At 31.1% G+C, this 27,365-nt stretch overlaps 1 protein-coding gene across 1 annotated transcript in view; it reads right to left on the reverse strand.

The window, feature by feature from the left end:
- Positions 1–27,365, reverse strand: part of LOC115876268 (adhesion G protein-coupled receptor E3-like) — a 96,087-nt gene that overhangs the window by 54,624 nt on the left and 14,098 nt on the right. The window lies entirely within an intron of this gene.

Below are 27,365 nucleotides of genomic sequence, written 5' to 3' on the forward strand. Positions count from 1 at the left end.
ACAGGGTGTCCCAGAAATAAGTGCACGTATAAGGTAAAGGGTTAAGAAACATATTTTCTCTTTATCGTTTTTCAAATAAGTCCAAAATAACGGAGTTATTTTATTTTGAAGATTTCCAAAAAAAAATGATTTTTTGCTAAAATTTTGAGAACCACTGGATCTTTTCTGGATTTTCTTTCTTGTAAATTTAATCTAATACCCATGTTGCCATATTATCAAGAAATTATTTTTTTTAACTAAAAACTAAAAAAAATTCCAAAAAATTTGGAATTTTCAATTTTTTTTTGCGAAAAAAAACCATACGCGTGTTTCTGGGGTCGAACTCTACTACCAGTTAAAATACTTGCACTTATTTCTGGGACACCCTGTATAAAAATTCTGTATAAAAATAATTTCGAGTCAAAGTTAGAGTATAATTTATTATTTCATTTGTTTGGAGAATTATAAAAAAAGGATATAAACAAACAAAAGAAAACTTAATTAAGATACATAGTATTAAATTATTTTTGTGCTACGTTCAAACACAAAAGAATATCTTGAAATGATTTTCAGCAAATAATTCAAATTAATTATAAAACAGTAAAGACTTTAGTACAATTAAAAGAAAAGACGAAGTAATTAAACCTTTTGAGACAAATGACTATTCTCATCTTATAAAAATGGCTCAAAATGGCACTTAGAGTGATTTGCCGTACTCGAATTATCGATAGGTAATTAAAACGTTCATTAATTACGAATTTAGAGAAGCCCCAGTTGGGCGATTCTCTTAAAAATGTTACTTCGTGTAAATGAATACTACACGATAACTGATATACACGCTCGACAGAAGCAATATTATATTTTTTAATATATTATATGACTATGAGTTATACTATTTTTTGGTTTTGACTGCTAACTTGAAGATATTCGTCCAGTCAAATGTTGGTATACTCAAGAAGGCTCTTATTGTCATACTGTACCAAAAACCTCGGCACAAATGTACAGTAAACGACTGCTTTTAGATTTAATTTTACTAGAAATTATTCACAGCATATCTCGAATATATTAAATATATACATATGTTATATAATACTATTGTCAGATCAAATAAATAAGAAAAATCTTTTTTTATAATATTTAAACAGAAAAATAGAAAATATGCATTAGGTAATACTAGTTAAATAATAAGGAAACATTTGCTTTACCTTTAATAACATTCTTTGTCACAATAACCAAAACTTAGAAACCAAAATAACATCAACGCGTCTTGAACGGTAGTCTAGGATCTATTACCTAACACCTATCGTCTCTGCTCATTGTCCGATTTCCCTCTCTCTCTCTCTAGGTTGTGTATAAATATTTTAAAAATCAATAATGCTTTATGTATACAGAGTGTCTTAAAAATGGATGTAATGAATTTAAAAAAATATGTTTAGTTTTACATAGACACGTTATTTCAATTTTCTTTTTACTCAGAGTGTACGACTAAGAGGAAATAGTATACAGGACATTAAAAGACACACTTAGATTAGAATCACCCGTTTGTCTTTTTTGTGATTCTCTCTGTCTTCCCTTCCCAAAATTGATCGAGTTTCTAATCGCCAGATTAGAATAATATGCAAATTCGTTTTTGAAAAGGTTAATGCCAGGATTTACCGTTTCATTTTATTTTTGGAAATATATTAATGGTACCCTCAAATATTATTAATCCACAGATTAAGGGATGTTTGTTTTGACCAGTAGCATGTCCTAAGCATGGGATTACATCATTGATACCATTCGAATCATTAATATTTATCCAAAATTTTATTTTATATTTAGTATTAAGTTTACCTCTATTATTGTATTTGACATATACAGGATGTCCCAAAATTCCGTGGACATAGTATTTAATACATTTTTTCTCTCTTTAAAAAAGCATCACATACTTAGCTTCGTTTTTGAGAAAAAAAATTGAAGATTTTTTTTCCAAAACTGACCTACAAAATATACAGGGAGTTCCAATATTTCTTGGACATAGAACAAATACGTATTAGTTCTATTTCCACAAAATATTGGGACATCGTGTATAATAATACGGTTAACATATTTTTAGTAAGATAGATATTAGATTTGAAAGTAATTAAACCATAGACATATAAAAAATGTAGGAAGCAAAAAAATACAAAGAACAAAGAAAAAACCATTTAAAATAAAAAAATTTTGAGAATTATTACAGTTGAGGGTTGGAACCTTTGGTGTTACACAGTAAAATAAAAACAAAAACACTAAATCACCACAATACACCAAAACACTTTTTACTTTTATACTGGACGCGCGTTTTGCTAACCATGTTAGCATCATCAGCAGATGATTATAAACTAAAATACAATCTACAAGTTGAGCGTTTATATACTCGCTCAGTGGGCACCGAGTGGGCGTGGCAAGATCTAGCCAACCGAGTCAGAGCCCACCGAGCGTAACAGTTAAATTTCCGCCACTAGAGTAGTAGGAACAAAGAACTTGAAGGAATTGGACCGTTGTCTCTGTTCATACTATCTTTACATTTATTAATTCTGATGCTTTCATATGCATCTAATTGCCTGGAATTTGAGACTTGTTTAATTAATTTTAAATTATTAAGATCTATACAATGTTCTTTATCAACAATATGTTCGGCAACGCAAGATTTATCCGGTCTACCATATCTTATCTGAGTTAAATGTTCTTTAAATCTAGTTAATATTGATCTTCTAGTTTGCCCAACATATTTCTGATTACAATTTTTACAAGAAATTTCATAAATACCCGACCTTTCCAGTAGAGGTGTTTTATCCTTTGGATTACCTAATAATTGTTGTAATTTATTATTAGCACTATACACAAGTTTATAATTGACATTGAAATTCCTTTTAGACCACGGGGTAACTGTCTATCAAACGGTATTGAAAAATATCTTGACGTATCTTTCTCCACTTGAAAAGTCGAATTTTCAGAAATAATCATTAACCTATACCTACGTTTTCTAATTATTTTATCAACTAGTGAAGGAGAATATCTATTACACTCAGCTACATTTCTAATATAATCTCTTTCTATTTCATATCTTTCGTTGGAAAGTGGAAAATTAAGTAACCTATGAACTAAGAAATTTAAAGTAGCCATTTTATGTTCAATACTATGATATGATTCATTAGGAATATATCTGCGTGTAGTGGTATTTTTTCTATAGATATCAAATTCCAGGCAATTATTAGTATTTCTAATAACTAATACATCTAGAAATGGTAATATGTCGTTGTTCTTAATTTCATGTGCAAATTTAATGCAAGGAAATAATCGTTTTCCTTCCATTAAAGTTATTTAAATTTTAAATTAAAATATTGGGACATCCTGTATAATAATACGGTCATCATATTTTTAGTAAGAGTATTAGATATAAAAATAATTAAATCATAGACATATAAAAAATGTCTATATCTATGTGGCGAATTCATCTCTCTAAAAAAATCTATTTGGGTATTTCGCCATTGCAAGAAAATCTACAAAATAAAATAGTTATTTTTTGTAAACACAGCTGGGCGATAATCCAACGGAGACTAATTGTAAGCAGTGGTCTACCAATAAACAAATTTGCCTAACGGACAAAAAATGCTTAACGTTTCGGAAAGTTTATCTCTTTCCGTCGTCGGAAGCAAAAAAATACAAAGAACAAAGAAGAAAACTATTTAAAATATTTAAATGCAACTATTTGAGAACACTTTATTTCAGGCACGGAAAACAGGCGTTGAAAAGAATAATATTAATGACGTTTTTAGAGAACGGATTTTTTATTTCCCTTCAAAAGCAATAACGTCAAGTCTTCGTGGTTTTCCGAACAAAAAACAAACCACACAAGCAAAATAAGCAGTCGCAGCCGAAAATAGAAACTCGTAACAAATCAATTTAACATCCGCAGCATCCGAAAAACGTCGCACTATGAATTATTTCCCGTACTCGTAAAGTTTGATAGTTTTAAAGTGTACTTTTAAATTTTAGAAGGCCGGCAATAAATTTAAAACTACGTTCGGGCTCGATATTTAGATTTGCCGGAAAAATATCTCTTTTCGAGTTGAAACTCTAAGTTCAGGTCGCTTTCGTAGTTTTAAAAGTGTACTCGAAAAAATGGGATAAAAATGTTTCAGTAAAACTGAAAGAATTTTTAGTAGGAAGCTTACAAAAAATGAAAGTATTATATAGTTTTAAAATTTGTGTTTTTATCATAATTAAATTAACTCAGATACACACTTCTTTATGACGTAATGGTTTAGGTTAGGTAAGGTTAGGCAACTCTAGTTTGATCTTTCACTCGGATGCCTTGGGTCCATTGCGATATTGTCGCTGATGCTGGCTTCTGCTGCTTCCTCTAGTCCCTCCAAAAAACCTTGCCCTAAAGTTTTAAAGCGTCGGTATTCCAGTGCCGGATAGTTGCACAGCAGGTGCTCTATGGTTTCTTCTTCCTCTCCGCATTCTCTGCAGTAATCGTCGTTGGAACTCTTCCATCTCACGAGATTTACCCCCCGTGGGACAGTTTCCAGTGACTACACCTACAATTATGCGCACTAGGTTCTTTTTGTGCTCTAGTAGTTGTTTGGCCTATTTGCTATCTATCACTGGCCACAGTCCTCGAGCTGTAGCGCAATCTTCAGTCTAGTGGTGTTGTCACGTCTCTTGCTGCCTGGCCTTGATTGTAGTTCCTATAGCTTTCCTCAGTGTGTTGATCGTCACAAATGGTGGGTCATCTGCCACATCTCTTAACATAATTGTTTAATTTTCAAACAAAAGAACCTCAAAGCTGGGAATAACCAAGAGAGACCGTAAAAAAATAGAGTGGATACGACAAGAAATCCAGGTAATAGATGTCATCCACAGAATCAAATCTCTCAAGTGGCAATAGGCAGGACACTTGGCAAGAAGAACGGATAACAGATGAACCGCAAAAATTACAGCATGGTACCCACAAAGAATTAAGAGACCTAGAGGAAGACAAAACCTTGATATGAGACGAGACGATGATATTAGGAAATTAGCAGCGATAACTTAGGCCCGCATAGCTGACAATGGACGACAATAGGCCCAATCACAAAAATAATATCTAAATATGTCAGGGAGGCTACACCATAATTGGAAATGGTTGAATAAGCTGAGAATCATGATGATTTTTAGTTCATAATTTTTGTTTAAAGAAATACACTTTTTATTAGTCAATATAATGCCAACGCTACCACTGTTTTTATTCAAAATTAATTTTAATAAAAATAATTACAGTAAAATACTGTTTATTATTTCACCAAAGCCCTTTTATTTTCCTTGTTTAAACAGAATTAATTATACCCCTACCTGTTGTAACAATTTATAAATGTATGATACACGTTTATTCATTGTAAAGCAACACCCAAATAAAACAAAACAATATAAAAAGCATATCATGTAGCTCGGCGTACATTTTCTCTGTTTGAAAAATTATATTTCGTCTCTTGATATATTTTATCTCGCCATTGTTTTATTAGTTCAATTTTCAGCTGTTGCTCTGAAAGAGGAAATATGTCGCGACGGTCGGTGTCTTTTTCAAACTGACGCAACACGACGTCGTTCTAGAATTGAGATCTGCTGACGTATATAAGATTTCAATTTGGTGCTTTTACATGAAAGACGTTATGGATACTTTTAAAGGAGATACAGTTTAAAATTATACAGTATCTTGAGTTAATAGTTATTTTTTATACAAGACGATAAAATGGTATTTTATCGTCTCTAAATTCATCAAAAAAGGGCAATGGAGTATCGTCCCCAAAGCAGAAGGAAAAGAGGAAGACCTACAACTACGTGGTTAGATGGAGTAGACCAGTATATGAGAGACATGAGCTATTAACCAGGAAGAATAGCAAAAAGTAAAAAAATTACTATAAATAATGAACAAAACATGTAAACAGAAACAGACCATACGAATTGTTGGTTAGGTTCAAAAGGGGCGTTAACATTATTGGGCATTTGCATAACAGTGTGTAATTTGGGTAGTATTCCACAAAATTTGTCCATGTCCTTCAAATCCTTCAATTTAATAGTTGTTAGTAAGAATTAAATTTCATTTCAAATATCCACACATAGTGCACAAACTGTTTTTTTTAATAAACCAAACATATATTATATTATACACCACCTATTAAGGTCGTGCGTACACGTAAATAAAATAAAACTACCCCGTTTCGTGTCTATTAATCACACAAACATAACCTTGAATCGATTTTACCACTTTTATACATGTTTACACGCTACACTAGCCCTCCTGAAGCTGGCGATTGCCGACGTATTTATAGAAAACAAAAGGGGTTGAAAAGTCAGTGGAGCCGGCAATTAGCCGCAATTGTTAGTCCCGGCCCTTTATATTACTTACTTTGTCATTTATCTTGCCATGAACGTTTGGCCTCAAAGGGAACGACACAAAAGGCGTTATCACGAAGGGCCTGAATTGTATAAGGGTCCTCATTGTTAAGTTAGTTTTATGAATTAAGTAAAAAAAGTTTTTTTAGGTATCGTGTGGTCGAAAAAAAAACGGTGTCAAAGACGGCTGTGGAATGACAATCGATAATAATTTTGCCGAGGTCAATCTCTAGACATCATTTAATAAAAAATTTCATAAAGTTTGTCAAAATTAACGCTAATTTTTGGAAAGGTTAAAAAAGGATAAAAAAAACGTTTTCAGACACAGAAAGCTATTTCCTAATTGCTAATAATGTTAACGTCCCAATTTTGAATCTAACCAACAATTCGTGTAGCCAGTGTATTTTTTATAGTAATTTACAGTAACTTTGTTAAATTATACGAATATTCTTGTTGATTATTGGTTTGAAATAAATATGACAATATACTCCAATGAAAATGCGAGTTGCTCAACTCTAATAATTCTAATTCTGAGCTAGCAATTGAGCTAGATGCTTTACCTAGACCGTTCAGAAGCTACAAACCTATAAAATATGCATGAAAATTTACTTCCTAACACACAACCAGAGGATATTGGTACACAGATACAGTATGGAGTTTATTATGATTTTTTAGCTTTAAACAAATGTTTTTTGGTGTTTGTGCGATCGTGTGATCCCTTCCACATTTCATCTCGTTAGTTCGTGTGTCACGACCTTGAATTTTTACACCAAGGAGTTTCACTTCAAAAATACATAATTAATTCTCAAATTAAATTACAGATATAAAAAAAATATTTTTTTTTGAAATACCTACCCATCAAAAAACATCGGTAAATATTATTTTTTCTTTTTTCTTCATCAAATATCATACCGAACCGGACTGGACAGGCAGAAAACTTATATAACCGAAAACTCGAGATATTGGCGGTAAGAATTTTATTGACATCTCCAATATAACACCTTTCTCAGAGTATTTCTACAAGAGCGGAAATAACATAGAGAAGGAAAGAGAAAAGTTATTTCGCTCTTTTGCAAATTTTTCGTCGAGTTTTTTATGAAGAATTGGTCTAGAAATATATAAAAGATATATCAACTTTAAGAATTGCATTCTTAAAGATGATATCTTTTATATATCGATGGTCTTATGCAATACCAAAAAAGCATCTAGCTTATTTGCTAGCTCAGAATTAGAATTATTAAAGTTAAGCAACTTGCATTTTTATTGAAATTGTCACATTTATTTCAAATCAATAATCAACAAGAATATTCGTATAATTGAACAACATTACTATAAACGACTACAAATTTTTAGTCACTTTTTCAAACATTTCCTTCAAATCGTCCGATTTAATAGCTGTTAGTAAGAAGTTCCACTTCAGATATGCGCACATAGTGCACATACAATTTTTTTTATTAGCAAGAGTTCCAAGTGCCATGAAACTGATATACGATCTCTTTGATTAAATTCAAATTTTAATTACAATGCATAATTTACAATAACACACTTGCAATGCTTTATAGTTGCATATTTCACAATAAACCCTCTGTTAATTTATTACCAAACTTTATGGTGCAATACCCAACTATAACTGTTAATTTTAAACGTAACTATTATATTGAAAGATATATGAAACTTTAAATTGGTTTCCCTCTGATAATTTCAACTGATGTTATATCGAGTAAAACAAACATTATATTGATACTCAGGTTTATAAATGTCATGTACAGGGTGTTTCAAAACAAATGCGAAAAACTTTAGGGGGTGATTCCTTGTTCAAAATAAAGGGTAGTTTGCTTTATAAACGTTGGATGAAAAGTCAACCATTAGGGAGATATCGCTGTACAAAGATGGCGGAAAAATAATGTTTTTATTTTTTATCTTGAAAACGAAAAGAGATAGACTAATGAAATTTATGGAAGCATTACTGTTATGAAAACACACTTTCAGGTAATTTTTTTACTTTTTTAAAATGAGTGGAAGGGGTTGAAATAAACTACCCCTATCATTCTTGTTAACGAAATTTAAAGAAAAATCTTATCAAACACATGCAAATGCTTTAATTTGGATAGTTTAGTTTGGTTAGAAACTTTTTTACCTCTTGTGTTTTTTTGATAAAACTCACCGATTGGAAATTAAAAAATAAAATGTAAAGCATTACATGTGAGGACAAAAAACATTTTTAGATTAAGAATCTAGTGATAATTACGATAATAATAATCATCTGGATAATAACGTATTGCAGTAGAGTAATGTCAAATAAAATAATATTAGGAACATCCTAAAAAGTAACAGCGGCCGACTAGATTTTTTCCTAAAAAAATTACAGCAGCCCACTAGATTCTTTATCAGAAAATGTTTTTGTCCTGATATGTAATGCTTTACATTTATTTTTTAATTTCAAATCGGTGAGTTTTATCAAAAAATACAAGAGATAAAAAAAGTTTCTAAACAAACTAAACTATCCAAATTAATTTTTTGCATGTGTTTGATAAGATTTTTCTTTAAATTTCGTTAACAAGTATGATAGGTGTAGTTTTATTTCAAGCCTTCCACTCGTTTTAAAAAGTGAAAAAAAAATTACCAGAAAGTGTGTTTCATAACAGTAATGCTTCCATAAAAGTTTATTAGTCTATTTCTTTTCGTTTTCAAGATAAAAAATAAAAACATTATTTTTCCGCCATCTTTGTACCGCAATATCTCCCTAATGGTTGACTTTTGACCCAACGTTTATGAAGCAAACTATCCTTTATTTTGAACAAGGAATCACCCCCTGAAGTTTTTCGCATTTGTTTTGAAACACCCTGTATAAACATAGCAAATTTCATTGCATATTTTTGCTAAAAATATAAAGAGATATTAAAAACCGTTAAAAATTTTGATATACTCTAACTAGAAAGAGATTATTTTTAAATTCTTCATCTATTGAAAAAATTATGTATAGGGTGTTCCATTTAAAAAAAAACGAAGAAAATTTTATTTTAGAAAGTTTGGCGTAGAATTTTGAACATCCTGTATGATTTACGATTACCATATTTAAAGCAATGTTAGTACAGACCATCTAAAGTTAAATACCTAACAGAGTTTTGATTTTAGGACAGTTTTTGTATTTTATAATAATATTTTCTTTAAGAAAGGATGAAAAATATATATTTTTATTTATTTATTAATATCACTGAAACTATCGAAATATATTTACTCATATCTTAGGTTATGTAAAGTGATCTAAAAGGAAGCCAAAAATGCAATAATAAACAGGATGTTCCATTTAAAAAAAATCGTCCCGATCCACTCATACTTTTTTCAGCCACCCTAGGTAAGGTAAACTATTTTCCTAAAATATATCCTCGTACATACTTTAGCTGTGTAGTTATGGTTCTATATCTGCACCCATTCTCCTGTCCCTGTGCCCTGCACTAGCTTATGCAGGTCCTTGATAGAAGCTTGAGTTTCCGAATGAAGCTTTACATTGATATTAGAGGAACACACTTCTACGCTAATTGAAACCACTAATTTATTTAACTAAATCCGATAATTTTTGACTTTGCTCTCTCATGTTTTAAATTTTTTAACCTTAAAATAAGCCAAAAAATTTAATATCATAAAGTCGAAACGTGTGAAACCAGGTTACGGCTCTATCTCCTCGGACCCTCTTCCTGAGATTAAAGCGGGCGGTAGCAGCTGCATTCGAGTGCATCCAGGAAACAGCTTCGTAACTATCGGAGCCGCAGCTTCGCGTGACCGGTCCCCAGTAATTCCGGAACGTCTTCTCCTTAAACCGGAAACCGTCCTTTTATCAGATTTGCCCCATTTGTGTTCTGCCCGTCGTTAAAGGATAAAAGGATTTGGTTTGGAATTAAATGCTTGTACAGGCTATCCCCAATCCGATATCATACTACCTATATCCAAAATTACATTACAATAAGAAAAAATAATAGTTATTTTTTATACAAGACGATAAAATGGTATTTTGAGGGTGAATTAATTTCGGGAGGGTAAATTAATTTCGAAATATTCGGAAATTATTGTTTCAAAGAATTTATTAGGAGTAGAAAAAATATTGTGCTGGGTTGGCGTTGGTTTCTATGTAATTTGACAAATAAATAAAGCTGTCTCTTTAGTTTTCAGTTTTGAGCATAGACAAACAAATAAAAAGAGACTGGCAAATTAAATAGCAAAGAGAGGGACGCAAAATTTCGTTCTATTTATGTTGATCTGCGCATTGCGTCTATTGGACCCACTATCTCATTGTAATATAAAAAGAGAGAAAGAAGCAGTCATATAAAACGTAATTTCTAAATAGAAATTACAACAATCGCCTTTCGTTTTCGTCATCATGACAACCAAGATGACAACATCATGACAATTCGTCATGTTTGTTAATTTTTCTTTTGGTGATTTACCTTTTTTTCTAAACTCTCCATTTTATTGACTTATGAATATGAATAGGGAACAAATTCCTTTGTTCCATATAGGTACTTATATTTTGTTACTTATAGTTTTAGGTTATACTATTTGTTATTTTATTTGCTGCAGGAGCCAGTATCATCTATTTTCTATATGTATTGGTGCCCCCTTTCTCTGATAGATACGTTAAAGACACCCGGTAAAATAAAAGTAAGTATATATAACTACTTACTACTTACAAAAAAAATTATTAAATCTTTTTACATTATTTGGAACGTTTGAAATTGTTTAAGAAATTATTTGTAGCGTTTGAAAAAAAGTAGCATGTTCTATTCGGAGTAAAAATTCTCGGACTTTTCTAAAAAAATGTGTCATTTTTACTCCTAATAAAACAATATACTATTACTACGTTTTGAAAAGAGAGAGACTCTAAACAAAAAAAAAGTTATATGATGGGATACACTTACTAGTGAATAGTTAAAATTATGAGAAAGGATATAGAAAAGATAAGTTAAATACCATTAAAAATATGTTTTCAAGTCGAACAAAGTACATATTTCAGCTCTAATATAAAATAAACAAACTGAGCTATTCAGTATGAATTCGGCAGAACAAATATTGAGACTACTGAACTTCTTAAATGTAGATATCTAAGCAGCATAGCCCAAATAAAAGTAAAAAACTCCGAGAAAAAATCTTACCGTGCCTACGGGCAAGTCTTTTGTTAATTTTCTCTTCATTTTTCTCATGAACTCCGTCTTGAAATTTATGGTTTCCCTAATTAAGCAGTTAGGGCTTCTATAATTAGTTCGAAGAAAAATTCGAAAATTTGTTCAAAGCAAAACGAGAATTATATAATGAAAATAAACCTTCAAAAAGCAAATTAACGTGTACTTTATTAAGAAAAAAATTTGAAATATAAACAAAATTACTACAAGCTTGAATTTCTGATTTAAATTATTGATAATTTTTAAACTCACAAAACTCATTGTGAAAATAATGTCGTTTAGTAATAATCAAAATTAAATTTTTCATTTTTCCGAAAAGAACTTTTTATTTTAATACTACTTTAAATTAAAAAAATACTAAAATAATCTCCTAACAACCCGATAAAATATATACAAATTAAATTAAAACAGAAATATACTCTTTTTTAATTAAATCTTGACCTTTATTTCTGACAAAATTACAGAAAATGACAGAGAAAAGGAATTAATCAAAGGAAACGCTTCGATACTTTTATTGGATTAAAAACCATTTTTTCAAGATTAATAAAATCTTTCTCTCGAGAAGTTAATTCGTCCAACATCGCTCAAGTTGGAAATGAAAAATGTTCTTTTTCCTTTTGATAAAAATTTAATTATTGTTGTCAAAGGTAAGGAATCAAATAATGAAATAAATTAAATTAAGGACTCACTCCAAAATTAAATAGTATTTTTTTAAAATTTTAAATTAATATTTTAATTGTTCTGAAAATTTTTGAACTGAAAAAGCTTTATTTAGATTTAAATTTTTTTTTTATTCTTCAGTGACACCATAATGAACACTTAGAGAGACTTAACGCAGGACAAAAATAGATAGAAAAATAAAGATGCAAAAAAAGTAGGGGCAAAAGTTAACAGACTGAATCATGAAACTTTTATGTTGAAAGTTTTCGTATATTTGCTATCGTTTTGGTCTTTACTATTATTTTCGTCTCTGTTCTTATAACATTTCTCTCATTCTCTTCACTGTCTCGTACTTTAGAATTCTATTACTTCCTATAAGTAACAAATAAGTAAATGAAAACTTTTTCAATCTTTCTTTGCAGTATGTTCGAAAACATTAGATTCTTTTTTCCAAACCAAACCAAACCAATGCAGATGAGAGTCTTTTTAGAATCTCTTTCTGGTCAAAACATAATAAATTAATTTTAGTGCAAAAAACAAACAGTGACCCAAAAAATTCTCCAGTAAATACAGAACGAACTTACAGCAACTGCTATAAAACTATTCCATCAAACAGAACTGGATTTATAAAAACCTTTTTTTTAAACGGTACAAATATTTACGTGTACGAGACCATTTTATAATAAGTACAACGTAAAACTTTTAAACCCCTACGGCATGAAAACTTTTTAATTCAAAAGTTTAATTGCCTTCCAGAGAGCGAGTTGTAGATTTCGTACGCACTGGCGTTAAAAAACGGGAAATTTAAACGAAACAGGATTCTTTCTTAACGACTTTGTATAAATTTTTATGGTATTTCGTTTAATTAAAATAATATAGTTTTAAATTACAATTTATACGAACGCTTTTTAAAAATTATTTAAGTTAACGTTTCTTTTTTGCTGCTAAAGGTGCCCGTTCACACGAGATAAAAAGTGGCAAGAATGGCACGAAAACCAAATACATTTAATTTATAGCTAAGAAAATCATTATTATAAACTTGATACTGTATCTGTGTACCAATGTCCTCTGGTTGTGTGCTAGGAAGTAAACTTTCATGCATATTTTTATCGATAGGTTTGTAGCTTCTGAATAACGGTCTAGGTAAAGCATCTAACTCATTTACTAGCTTAGAATTAGAATTATTAGAGTTAGGCAACTCACATTTTCATTGAAGGATATTGTCATATTTATTTCAAACCAATGATCAACGAAAATATTCGTTAAATTTAACAAAATTACTGTAAATCACTATAAATACGAATTGTTGGTTAGGTTCAAAAATGTTTCTCTTTTTAAACAAATTTAAGCGTTAACATTATTGGGCATTTGTATAAAAGTGTGTATTTTGGGTGGTATTTCACAAAATTTGCAGTCTAGCGAGGAAACAGAAAATGTAGAGAAATAAATTGAAAATAATATTTATATTAAAACTGTTACTGTTACTAAGAAGTTTCTTACTAACTTCTCGTTTATCAACTAAGTTTATATATCAGATTTTTTTTCAAGTATGTCTATTATATTTTAATTTTTTTAAATTAAAATTAATTCTATTAAACCCCAACTTTCCTACGTCGACAGATACGAATCAATCTCAATCAATTCTAAGTGCCAGCGTTACAATTTTATAGTTTTTCAATTTTTCCAGGATATTTATCAGTTTACGTTAGAGGCACGTCTGTGAAAAGATTCTCTGATAAAATATCGCAAAAGGTAAAAGAATTTTTGATGTTGGGTAGCTAGTGTTGTGAAAACATTACGATATTAAATTTTTCCCAATATTGCGTTATTTTTTCCTTTTTTGATTTGGCAAAAATGAATCGAAAAATAACAAATATCTGCCTGCGAGAGGTATGGTCGCAATAATATTCGTTTTTGGCAGTATAAACATTTATTTTATAACATTTTTTTACAGGGTCTCGATAATTTGAACCATAATTCCTTAGTATTTTTTACGTTTTTTACAAATGAATATAATAATTGTATAGTCCGTCTAGAAAGTATCCGGAATTTTATATTTTTCCTAATTTTAATGTATTTTTTTCTGTAACACTCTAAGACAACAGTAATCCATCACGTAGGTTGTGCTGATAGTAGGCTATGATCAAAATTGCATGGCAACACCATCTGCCAAATATTGGTGATTGTAAACCGGGTTAAGATTTGAGAAGTAAAAATGTCGCAAGTAAAAAAAAGAGAAATGGTGGAATAGTTGTATAGAAAAGGCGTTCGAAACGTTAAAAAATCAGTGCAATTGACTGAACTCTGTTTCGCAAATTGGCTAACAGATTTGAAAGTCAGCGAAAATTAAAAGTGTGTCCAAAAACCGTCCGCATGTCACTGAAAAGCCAAGGCTACATATGAAGGAAGCCAAAAAAAAATCCTTGCAATGACACTTCTACAAAGGCAGCAAAGAAGATAATTTTAATAATGTTTTCATTTCTGACGACTAATGAAGATTGAAGAACACAACCAAAAAAGAGATGGGTCGATGACGTCAGGGCAGTGGCGGGAAGACAATGGATAAGATTGGCTAGAGATCGCGAAGCATGAAAAAACCTAGAAGAGGCCTATATCCAACACTGGATGGAACCAGGCTGAGAAAGAAAGAAGAAGAATGAAGATTGAAGTGGAACGAGCAGCTCCACGAAATAAACAAGATTTGATTCGTTTAGTTTTACAGGCCTGGACTACCTTCACTGAACATTATGGTGTGGACTTAGTTTCGGGTGTACCTGGACGTTTAGTTAAGTGTTTGGAGTTAAATGGAGGTTGTACAACTAAATAAAATTAATAATTTGTTATAATTTTTTTTATACTCAAGTCCTAAAAAAATATATCGATAATTGTAATTTTGCTTTCTTTTTTCCGGATACTTTCTAGACGGACTATATACAGGTTGTTAATTTGTTTATTACTCGCGGCAAGAGCTTTATGGTTGAAATATGGCAACCTAGGCCCGCAGTGTTGCCATTCTGTTCCCCTATAAGTAACTGTCCAGTTAACAACCTGTATATCGTCTTCCTCCTAGCGTTAGAAACCAGTCTAACTTTGTATTAGTGCTCGGCATTTTATAGATTTCTAGAAAGTTATGACTGCTTCTCGCTCCACAAACAATGGCTGCCTGTCGAGACACAATTAATTTATCGTCTTCTAACTGGAAACTTTCTTAACAATCGGTTTAATTCTGTTACTTCGTTCTTTCCAACTTAGTATGATAGAAACCAGACAATCTAGGAATGATCCAAATAGTTTTTTTTTATTTGATAAATCCTTAGTTTCAAAAATACGTCGGATTTTATGCTTAGGTAGTCCACTTGTTAGTAGTAGTAGCAAACACCAAAAAACATTTGATTTAAAGCTAAGAACAGCTTTATAAGAAACTATATACTATGCCTGGGTACCAATATCCTCTGTTTGTGTGCTAGAAAGTAAATTTTCATGCATATTTTTATCGATAGGTTGTAGCTTCTGAATAACGGTCTATGTAAAGCATCTAGCTCATTCGCTAGCTCAGAATTAGAATTATTTGAGTTAAGCAACTCGTGTTTTCATTGGAGGATATTGTCTTATTTATTTCAAACCAATAATCAACGAGAATATTCGTATAATTTAACAAAATTACTGTAAATCACTATAAATACGAATTGTTAGTCTCAATTTTTTTTTTAAATAAATTTAAGCGTTAACATTATTAGGCATTTGCATAAAAGTGTGTTTTTTTTGGTTGGTATTCCACAAAATTTACAGACTATTGAGGAAACAGAAAATATACAGATTACAGAAATAAATTGAAAATAATATTTATATTAAAACAGCATTATATGTCACTTTTTCAAACATGTCCTTCAGAAGTTTTATTTCAAATATATGCATATACTGCGCACACAATTTTTGTTTTTTGAATGTAGATAATAATAAAATTAAATTACTTGGGAACCCATAGTAATATAAAAATGTTACCTTTTTTGGGGAGGCGAGGAAATATCTGGGAAATAAATTACTTTCCTAATTTTTTCTTCCCAAATAGAAAAGAATCCTAGTCGAAAATTGCCAGATCGAAATAAAAAGTAGCATGAACGTGACATGGCGCTCGATTTAAATTAAAAAAGGGCAAAACTAAACAGCTGCGAGTTAAATGGTGGACGCATTCTAATACTGTTACACTTAGAAAAATAAGTAAACCTAGAGATGTTCGTAAATTCATGTCGATATTTTACACTACCGATTTTATACTACCTTATACAGAGTGTCTAAAAATTTATTTTAAATAACTACTAGCTTTAAATGGCAATAACTCCTTTAATTTAAATGGAACACTCCATATATTTTACGAGGATCAGATGCACAATTTAATTGTCTATCAAACTGTATTATACCCTTGTTTACCTATCTCTTCAAGTGTTCGTAGAAAATGCATTTTCTTATAATTTAGACCTCATTTATCAATATACCCGTGGAATATTGACATTTTAGGTTATTTTTAAAGATGTAACAAATTTTCAAAGACTACCAGATACTAATATTGTCGATATAATTCGCTTATTTCATTAAAAAATTAAAAAAAACTGTTTAATTATTTGTTAAAGAGGGCCAATTATATGATTGCAGTTTTCAAATTACATTAATTGACTGTATTTCGTTGATTAATAATAATTGATTCAAATACTAAAAAAACACATGATCCCATTCATGTGTTTTACTAAAAAAAATATTTATTTTCTATACAAGACGATAAAATTTCAGAAATTATTATTTCAAGGAATTTATTACGAGTAGAAAAATTATTGTGCTGGATTGGCGTTGGTTTCTATATAATTTGACAAATAAATAAAGCTGTCTCTTTAGTTGTCAGTTTTGAGTCAATATTTTTTAATTCTTTTTCGTGTCAATTAATGACTAAATTGCAGCCAGAAATGGCTCAAAACTTGGCTCAAAATCTTTCATAAATGGAAGCATTTGCGATTCTGGAAGGATTTTTTCTATATATGGGTGCAGGCGGTTTGATACTATTTTTGCAAGATAGCCAATAGCGAAATTCCCCGTTAATTTCCGCAGTCTGATGCACTTCCTTTGTTCTTAAATATATTCACTATGTTCGCGTTGCGAAAGTCCTGAGGTATCCGCTTTCCCGTACGACATCGAAGAGAGCCTTAAGATGACCAATAAGCTCTTTACTTGTACACTTATAGATTTCCGCCGGAATCGCGTCACAGCCAGCTGATTTGTTGTTTTTAAGCTGTTTTATGGAAGTTTTTATTTCCTGTTCTGTTATTGGGATGTCTAATACATCGAGGCTGCTATACTGAGCTATTGTGTTTAGTGCTTCCATATTGGGGCTGTTTTATTGGTTAAGGATATGGCTGTAATTGATTACAGATCGGTGATACTCATATGTTCGGACCCCTCTCTGTCTACTTATCTCTATGAAGTTCTAGCCGTCGAAGCTCATTAAAATTCTCGATGGCTGCAAGAGCATAATCGCCAGGTTATTTCCAAACAGCGTTCGCCGATGCAGCAGCTAACACCCCTGTTTTTCACTTAATATAAACACAACGGAAAATTGTTTTCCGTAATATAGCTTGCAGCTGGAACGAGCGAATTACTTTTTATAATAATCCCGGCAAATTTCAAATCACGAATAGCAGGGAATATCAGAATATGACATTTTGTAATTACAGTACAGTCGCTTAAAATTTTCAACTGCATCAGTACAATAAATCATATTTTTATTGAATTAATTAATATTTTTGTTGCAGGTAACTATACAGGGTGGGCCGATTCCGGAAACTTCGGCAGCATATTCTGCAGATAAAAATAAGTAAAAAAGTTCGTATAAATATATGTCTTAAAATGCTTGGTTTCGGAGATACAGGGTGTTAAAATTTCATTTTTATTTAGATTTTTCCAAATAATTATGAAGTAGCGTCAATACTTACAAGTAGTAGTCAGATTGACATCAAAATAAAATTTCTCTTGTCAAAAATATTGACGTTACTTCAGAAATTATTTGGAAAAAACCTAAATAAAAATGAAACTTCTACACTCTGTATCTCCGAAACTAAGCATTTTTGAACATACATTTAAACGAACTTTTTTACTTATTTGTATCTGCAGAATATGCTGCCGAAGTTTCCGGAATACAGTTTGGACCACCCTGTATACATAACAGTGGTAAATAAAAGTATTACTATAACGAACTTATTTTCCAAGTTATACAAATTTAACCTGACGCGACGTCTCAAATTTGGTGAAAATAACAGTCAACGCTAATAAAAGGCATCTTAAAATAAACTAAATGATTAATGAAAACGAAAATATGTATTTAGATGCCTATTTTCGATAATTTTCTCCTATTTTTTCCGCTCTCACATCATTCAAAAACAAGCACCACGTGCAAGAATAACGACATTCTACCGGCAGCTTTATTGCCCGCATGAAAATCTCACAAATCGCGCTTTATAGGGTAATTTTTCTGTTCTGTCCGTGTCGAAAATGGCGGTTTTTTCCTCCTTTCTATGCGGAAAAGAGGGAAAACCCGAACGATTTTTCACTGTGCCCACATCGGTGCGAAAATCTTTTGAAATCCTTTGACGTACGTGAGGGAAAGAGAAGAAATCAGTCTTGACAGGCTGCTGGCAATTCTGGACTTGTTGAGACCCTTAAGGCGCCACGTGAAAGCACAAAATTGCCTGATGGGCCGACAGGGACTGGACTTAAGGGTTCGCCGACATATATACAGGGTTATTTATGGCGATGGAAAGTTAGAAGTTTATGGAAAACCAGTAAAAATATGATTTTTTGAAAATTTCTATCTATAGTTTGTAGATTATACCGTGCTGGCAACTCTTACTTTTGGGTCGGTATTTACATGTGTGGAGGTAAATCGCATAGGGATCTTATTAAATCGGAGTGAGAGAAATACGACGATGTGCTGTTGCGACGTTGCCACATGTCTCCGGTACGCCTTTCTCTATCAAGTAAAGTAAAATCACGATCGCAAACCGCTTATTTTCAAAATACTTTTATTTTCGAAAAAATAACTAGATAAAAAAAAATTGATTTATAAGGATATCATTAGAGTATCCATTTTTTTATAACGAGAAAACGTCAGTAATCGCGATAATTCAAAAACTCAACTTTTTAGCACATAACACGCGATAACTATTTTAGATCTTGAAACTTTTTTTTATTTTGAAGTTCGGATCTTTTACAAGATGTTTAAATAAGAAAAATTCGATAGGCTCGGTTTTTTTTTCATTCAACATTTAAAAAAAAACATCCATTTACTTTTAGTGCATTGCAATTTTCAGCAATCGTGTAACTTTTTTGTTTATAAAGATTTTCACATACTGTCTGCGAAGAAAATATAGCAGAAATATTAAGAAAGTTTTTGAAAACAACTATAATCAATTATTTCTAATGGATTTCGAGATATCGATTTTTGAATTCAGACTTCTAATAGCGCGACCACTGTCGAACACCAACTCAATTCCATTTATTTTTACAAAATTTACAAGCTATAGGGAAAATGACAACGACTCGTTAATAAATAAACAAAGAAAGTGTCACGAGACGTAATTAAATTGTGAAGCTGAACGCATGATTGGGTCGATCGGTTGACCGAGACGAATTTCTATATCCCCTTCCACGTTTCTTAGCAATGTTCACAGTTTCTTGGTTTATTTCATTCATTTGGCAATGTTTTTACAGTTCTCTCTTTGTTCAGTACATTATAAATGCATTGTACTTTTCTTACATACGGAAATGTCGATCCAAAACTAACCTTTGTATATTTTCAAACAAATTAAATACTCAGAAGCACATTAATAAAAGTTAAATTAATCTATTGGTAATAATAATTAAATATACATGAACGATGTAATAAAAATAACACTACAGCATAACAGCGGTGTGAATTGCTTAGAACTGATGTAGATAGGATAATCTTGTTTGGCGTTAACGTACAGTGTTGACCTCCTTTAAATACCCACAGACAATATAGTTAATGCGGGTAACATGGGACAGGACAAGACCATATAATTTACGTTTACAGTAGATTGAAATAATTGTGTTAGGGCGATAATGGCCGCTCCGGAGTTGCCTCTTGCAAGATTGTACAAATATATTAATTAATCTACATCAGTAATATAGTATTAATTTATATAATAAAGAAATAGAGGTCAAATGATCTCTTTCATATCTGTGTACTTATCTTATTCAAATGTAAACCACTCAAAAGATCTATTTTAGCAAATATAACTTGCTGTTAGCATTTTGCACATCTTAACATTCCTGACTTTTTCCATTTTTTGGTTATTTTTTCGAAGGATTTATAAATAATAGCCCATTTCCAAATTTTACTGTAGGTACTAAAATTCATTTTATTCACTAACACTGCTGAACTTTTCCAAACGTAACACTGGATTTTTATTATCATATCTCCTTTATTCCGTCATAGTACTTAGAATTACATAAGAGCTACCTGACAAGAAGGTTGTATTTTATTTATGTCTGGAAACGTCTATCTTAATTTTTGAAAGTTTTATGTCAACTTTTAGCAAATGAGGTATAGAGATCGATCCTGCAAAATTATAAACGATTGCCATTCCCCAGCCATCTTTGACGCCGTTTTTTTTTCCAATCATACGAGCGTATAATATAGTAAATAAAAGTTCCTCAAATAATCCGTCCAATAATGGAACAAATATTCGGAATATCGTTATTTTTCTCTTTTGCTGTCCTATCGAAGAATTGTTGGAACGTACACACGCTACTTTTAGAATATTTATGAGAAAAGTGCATTTCTATTTCGTTTTTCCACGTTTTCATCACATTTTCCGCACGTTTCCGGACGTGCCTGCTGATTTATTTTGTTAAAAGCGTTTAATGATTCAAACTCTTCTTCCACGGAGAAATAGAGGTCCGAGAGAAAACGTTTTCGATGTTATAGATATTTCTTGGTTCCGTATTTTTAGACGCTGTTAATACCTAAATATAATCGATAATAAATAAATGGATTTATATACAGGGTGTCCCAGAAATAAATGCAAGTATTTTAACTGATAGTATAGTTCAACCCCAGAAATACGCCTATGTTTTTTTTGCGAAATTTTTAATTTTTTGAGATGCGGAATTTTTTGAAATTTTTTTTGGAAATTTTATTAGTTTTTAGTCAAAAAACATAATTTTTTGATAATATGGCAAACGTAGGTAGTAGATTAAATCGACAAAAAAGAAAATCCAGAAAAGATCCAGTGGTTCCCAAAATTTTAGCAAAAAATAATTTTTTTGGACATTTTCAAAGTAATATAACTTATCCGTTATTTTAGACTTCTTTGAAAAATGATACAGAGAAAATATGTTTCTTTTATAGAGATATACCACCCCTTAAAATACTGGCACTTGTTTCTGGGACACTCTGTATATTATCACTTTATCTAAAGAAGAAAACATTGACATAGTTTATTAAAATTAGCTTCCTTTTGGATTCCACGTAGATTTTCTTCTAGTGACGAAAAACCTAGAATTTTTTTAGAAGAATAAAGTTAAATATTTCATAATAAAAATAAAGCCATGGGCGTTTGCGTATAAGGGTCGTCCGAACTGTATTCCGGAAACTTTGGCAGCATATTTTGCAGATAAACATAAGTAAAAATGTTCGTTCCAAACCAAAGTTTCCGGAACACAGTTCGTACCAACCTGTATTCATATAACATAACATATACATATAATAAGTATTTCAAAAGAAATGAAAAAAAAAACGTTATATATTTTACAATTCGCGTTCGCGTATATAGATATATAACACTGGAAATAAAGAAGTCGTAAAAATTTTACATTCGAAAATTCAATTTCGGTTGGGCCAAAATTAAACCGAAAAAAGAACGAACAAAAAAACGTGGAAAAAAGAACGTTGAAACGGTAGTGAATAGTTTCCTTTTCCAGGGAAACCTGTGAAGTCTAACCGCGCGGATATTAGTGTCAGCATTTCTATGGAAGAATTTACGAGTCCACGAGCTCGAGATACGTCTTTGTACAATTTAAATCCCACAAATTTAATTCGTTCTTCTTTGCGCGGCAAATTTTTCCTAATGTCTTCTGCCTGCTCGCGTTCTTTCTCTTTATTATCTCCGCCATTAAAATATTCTCGGCTATCCGGGACTATCGGAATTACAAAAATACAGAGGTGGTTAAATGTTTTGTCAATATTAAGTTTATAAATTTAATAATGCTTTCTTAAATTATTTTTATACTCTGTTTTAATAATTTCCTTTTGACCTGTCAATAATTAATAACATATTAAGTAAGTTAAGATCAAGCTTCTCACTATCGCCCAATTACACTCCTTCCAACGCTATTTAAGATCATAGACAGGTTGGTTAAAAGAAGGTTTAATTACAAAATACTTACTAAACAACAATTTGGATTTCTAAACAAGTCCACAAATGACGCTGTGTTTTCCCTCCTTAATAAAGTTTACTCTAGCCTAAATAATCATCATTCTATAGCAACAATTTTCTGTGATTTTTCTAAGGCGTTCGACTGTGTAAATCATAAGATCCTAATCAATAAACTGCAGCACTGTGTGTTCAGGGGAACATCTCTCGAATGGTTTAAGTCGTATCTGAGCAACAGAAGTCAACTTGTGAGTGTGGATACCACGTTGTCTTCTACCATGCCAATAGAATGTGGAGTACCTCAAGGCTCAGTAGTAGACCCTATGTCTTTTTGCGGACGACACTAGCTTCACTTGGAGCAACAAGAACGTCACGGCACTTCATAGGATTATATCAAATGATTTAATCACCATTAAATCTTTGTGCGATTCGAACCTCCTGAGTCTCAACATTTCTAAAACTAAAGCTTTGTCGTATAAAAACTCGTTGCAGCCTTTTGTACTTGACAACACCACCATTGACGTCGTAAAATCTGTAAAATTCTTAGGGCTTGTTGTAGACAATTCTCTAAAATGAGACATGCATATCGATGCTTTGTCGAAAAAATTAAGCTCTGCATGTTTTGCATTAAGATCTGTTTCTAAGGAACTTATCTTGTTAGTTTCTAGAACTGTTTATTATGCACTTTTTGAGTCGCACCTCAGATATGCCCTTCCTCTCTCGGGTACGTGTTATGCGACTCAATTTGACCGCATTTTCAAGCTCCAGAAGAGAGCTGTTCGATATTCACTGGGACTAAACAGCAGAACTCATTGCCAGGACTTTTTTAAAAAATTAAAAATATTAACTCTTCCTTCCTTATTTATATTTGAATCCGCTTGCCTAATACGTAAGCATGTATCAGCTTCTCAAGATAGGCCATCTCACACTTATCCACTCAGGAACGAGGAGCAAGATCTTTATCTACCTACCACACGCTCAGAGTTAGTTAAAAGTTCAATATTATACAACTCGAAAAAAATGCACAATTTAAAATCAAATCCATAAAATAATTTTCTTCATCTCGCAAAGCATTGAAATTTTATTTACAAGGCAAGACTTTCTACGCCGTAAATGACTTATATTTTGATAATCGAGTTTGAACTTGTAAACACTAGTCTAATATTTGCTATTACTATATTTACTATAAACTCACTAAATATTTTTGAATCTTATTTTTATTTTTTTTATTCTTTAACATTGTAAACATTTATAAATGTTTATTTTAAACAATAAGGACTGACAATGTAATTTGTATACTTGTTTTGTATTCTCTTTTGTTTGTTTACTTTATCTTTGGCTACAAATTGTAAAATTTTTTGACAATAAAGGCATTTATTTATTTATTTCCTTATGACCTGACAATAATTCTAATTACATGTATTCTAGTTTCACTTCGTTTCATTAAACAAAGAGTTAAATTTATAATCTCTCGGGATTTAAAACTGCTTCAAAATTTATGAGAATTGATTATTAAAATCTTTACTTTAAGGTGGATTTATGCCAAGACGCTTCTTAGAGAGAAGAAATAATTTGTATTATTTCTTAATAACTGAAAAACACTCAATGGTGTGAATATAAAAGGTTATGTTATAAGTTTTTTTAGATTAATAAAATTTGGAAAGAACAAAATCGGAGAGGCTTAGCCTAGATTTATTTTGCACAAAAAAAATAATAAAATGCGTATTATATGCTGAAGAATTACGTAATCAAAAATGAAAATGAATGCCATCCAAGTTGAAAATTAATTCTCGCTGCGAATAATAAACTAACTAGACATAATTCCCATCGTTTTTTTTAACAAGAAAAGTCGCTAAAGGTACTCAACCTCATACATCATAAATTGTCCCTTTCTTTATTTTACTCTCTCGTTCTCTGGGAAGAGCGCGAGAATGATATTTTACGCCTCTTTTCTGTTTTATTTTTTAGAGGCAAAAAAGCAAAAACAGGGTTTCGTTGGCGTCCAAAAAAAAGCATCTAAAAATGTATATCAGACATATCTGATTGGCACAATCTATACGTGACTTTATCCGTTAATCCTATTGGATATAACGACTTATCTACCTTACAATGTTCTACTAAAAGATCCACGACAGTTTGACTATTATTTTGTCTTTCCTTTTCAAGGGTATTTTAATTTTTTACGAGAGTATATTACTTAAAAAACTCTTATTTTAAAACTCGAAATGGTACCATTAAACTAACTCCCTGGAGTAAATTGTACAGAAAACAAGAAAATAAAACCTACAAATCTATTTAGGATCGTCCCTTTTAGCGAAAACACACAACTATTAATTCTATTTCACTATATACCCTGAGTCTCTTTCCTAATGCGTTTTCATTGTACAACAAAGAATCTCATTGGCTCCATTACAGAAAAACCTCACGATTCCCAGAGAGAGGAAAAAACCAACACAAAATAGCATCGAAAAGTTTTCGTTTGGCGATGGAAATTTATTTGAGGGCAAGTTTACAAATGTGGCCGCTGAAATTTCGGCCTCTTTCAGCCTGAAACTGTTCGGAATAGGTCCGAAAGTTTCACGTAATGGCTTTATTAAAGTTTCAAACCCAAAAAGCTGGCGAAACTACATTAATATTTTAGTGTAATGGGCAAATTTGCTTGACTATGAGGTATTTGGTGTTAGTGGGAACAAAATAATTTGTTTGGTACAAACGTTCATTTTTTATTTATTTACAAAAAATAAAATTATGAACGATTTACATATTTTAAGGCTTTTTTTCATACTAATTTTCTCAAATGGTCTTGATATTAAGATATTCGAACATTTCAAGAAATATCCTGTAAAATATCGTTGTAATATTAAACACCTGAGTCCAAAGTCGCATCTGTTCGAATTCGTGGGTGATAATAGAGTTTAACCTTCATTTTCTAGCTTCACTTTGCTTCATTAAACCGAGAGAGTTAAATTTAGAACATTTCGGGATTTAAACTGCTTCGAAATTTATGAAAATCGATTATTAAAATCTTTACTTTAAGGTGGATTTATGCCAAGACGCTGTCTTAGAGAGGAAATAACTTTCTATTACTTCTTAATAACTCAAAAAACACTCAATGGTGTGAATATAAAAGGTTGCATTTTAAGTTTTTTCAGATTAATAAAGCCTAGACTTATTTTGAACAAAAAATAATAAAATGCGTACCAGACAATGAAGAATTATGTAATAAAAAATGAAAATGAATGCAATCCGAGTTGAAAATAAATTCTCGCCGGCGAATAATAACCTAACTAGACATAATGCCCGTCGTTTCTTTAACAAGAAAAGGCGCTAAAGGCACTCAACCTCATACATCATAAATTGTCCCTTTCTTTATCTCGCTCCCTCGTTCTCTGGGAAGAGCGCGAGAATGATATTTTACGCCTCTTTTGTGTTTTATTTTTTAGAGGCTGCGAAAAAGCGCAAACACGGTCTTGTTGGCGTCCGAGAGAGGGCGCTCGAAAATTTATTACAAAGATACCGAAAAGTAAATGAATAAAAATCGCTTTCTCCACTCGTGGCTGCGAATTTGAAATTCCAAGATGCTTCGGTTCGAGACAGGGAAGATGTATTTACTTCGAAAATATTTTAAACAGCTACTTTTAGAACGATTTCGTATAGAAATGGAAATAGAATATACAGGGTCAGTCTTAAATAAGTGCAAATATTTTTATTGGTAGTATATTTCGATCCCAGAAAAACCTCTGTAAGGTTTATTTCACGAAAAAAATTGAAAATTTTAAAATTTTTAGAAGATTTTTGGAAACTTTAAATTTTTAGTCAAAAAACAAACTATATTCATAGCAACATTGGTAGTAGAATTTTTGAAAATTTTCAAAATAAAATATCTGTTATTTTGGACTTATTTGAAAAACAGTAAAGAGAAAATATGTTTCTTTTATCGAGATTTATAAACCCTGAAAATATTTGCACTTATTTAAGACTCACCCAGTATATTTATTTAGTTATAAATTATGATACAATCTCACGGCCAGTAATACAAAAGCCAGTATCTGAGACGGTTTTACAGAGGTTAGTTCTCCGTTTCCGATATCAGTGATGAGGTGTTTTGACGTTTCCTTATATTCCCTAGTTGTTAAAATCTGCATTCTTCATTGTTTCTTAGCTTCAATCTACTGAAGTATTCATTGAGATGACAGTTTCGTCTTGTTCGTACTTAAATCAAGGAAAATCTATATAAATGTCTACGCACATCTAGAAATAAAAATAATATACTTTTACTTTTACTTTTCGAAATCATACTTTTTTTATTACTTCAGACATATCAATTTTTTTACATTTTGTTTACTCATTTTTCAGCAGGCCTACATGAGAGACAATTCTAAAAATATTTTTCTATTTTGTAATGACGCGTTAAAAAACTCCTGATATATTTTCATTCAATGATCGATTTCTTTTCAAAAGCACATCAATCAGTCAAAAAAAACATATTACTGTAAAATGAGAGTAGAAGTCTTTTAGAAATCAATCATTATAATTTAATATATGACTTTTCCTTCTTGGAGCTATACGTATTTATTAAAATATATTCCATAAATGAAGCAGTCAATAAAAAAATTGTTATTCTGGTACAAAACTTAATTTTACTACACTCCAGGAAAGTTTTCTCATTATAATTCGCTTTTAATATATTCTTTTGGTGATAATAATGTTATTT

Source organism: Sitophilus oryzae, unplaced genomic scaffold (genome assembly GCF_002938485.1).
Source record: "Sitophilus oryzae breed Bouriz unplaced genomic scaffold, Soryzae_2.0 scaffold_1430_pilon_pilon, whole genome shotgun sequence".
Taxonomy (NCBI): Eukaryota; Metazoa; Arthropoda; class Insecta; order Coleoptera; family Curculionidae; genus Sitophilus; species Sitophilus oryzae.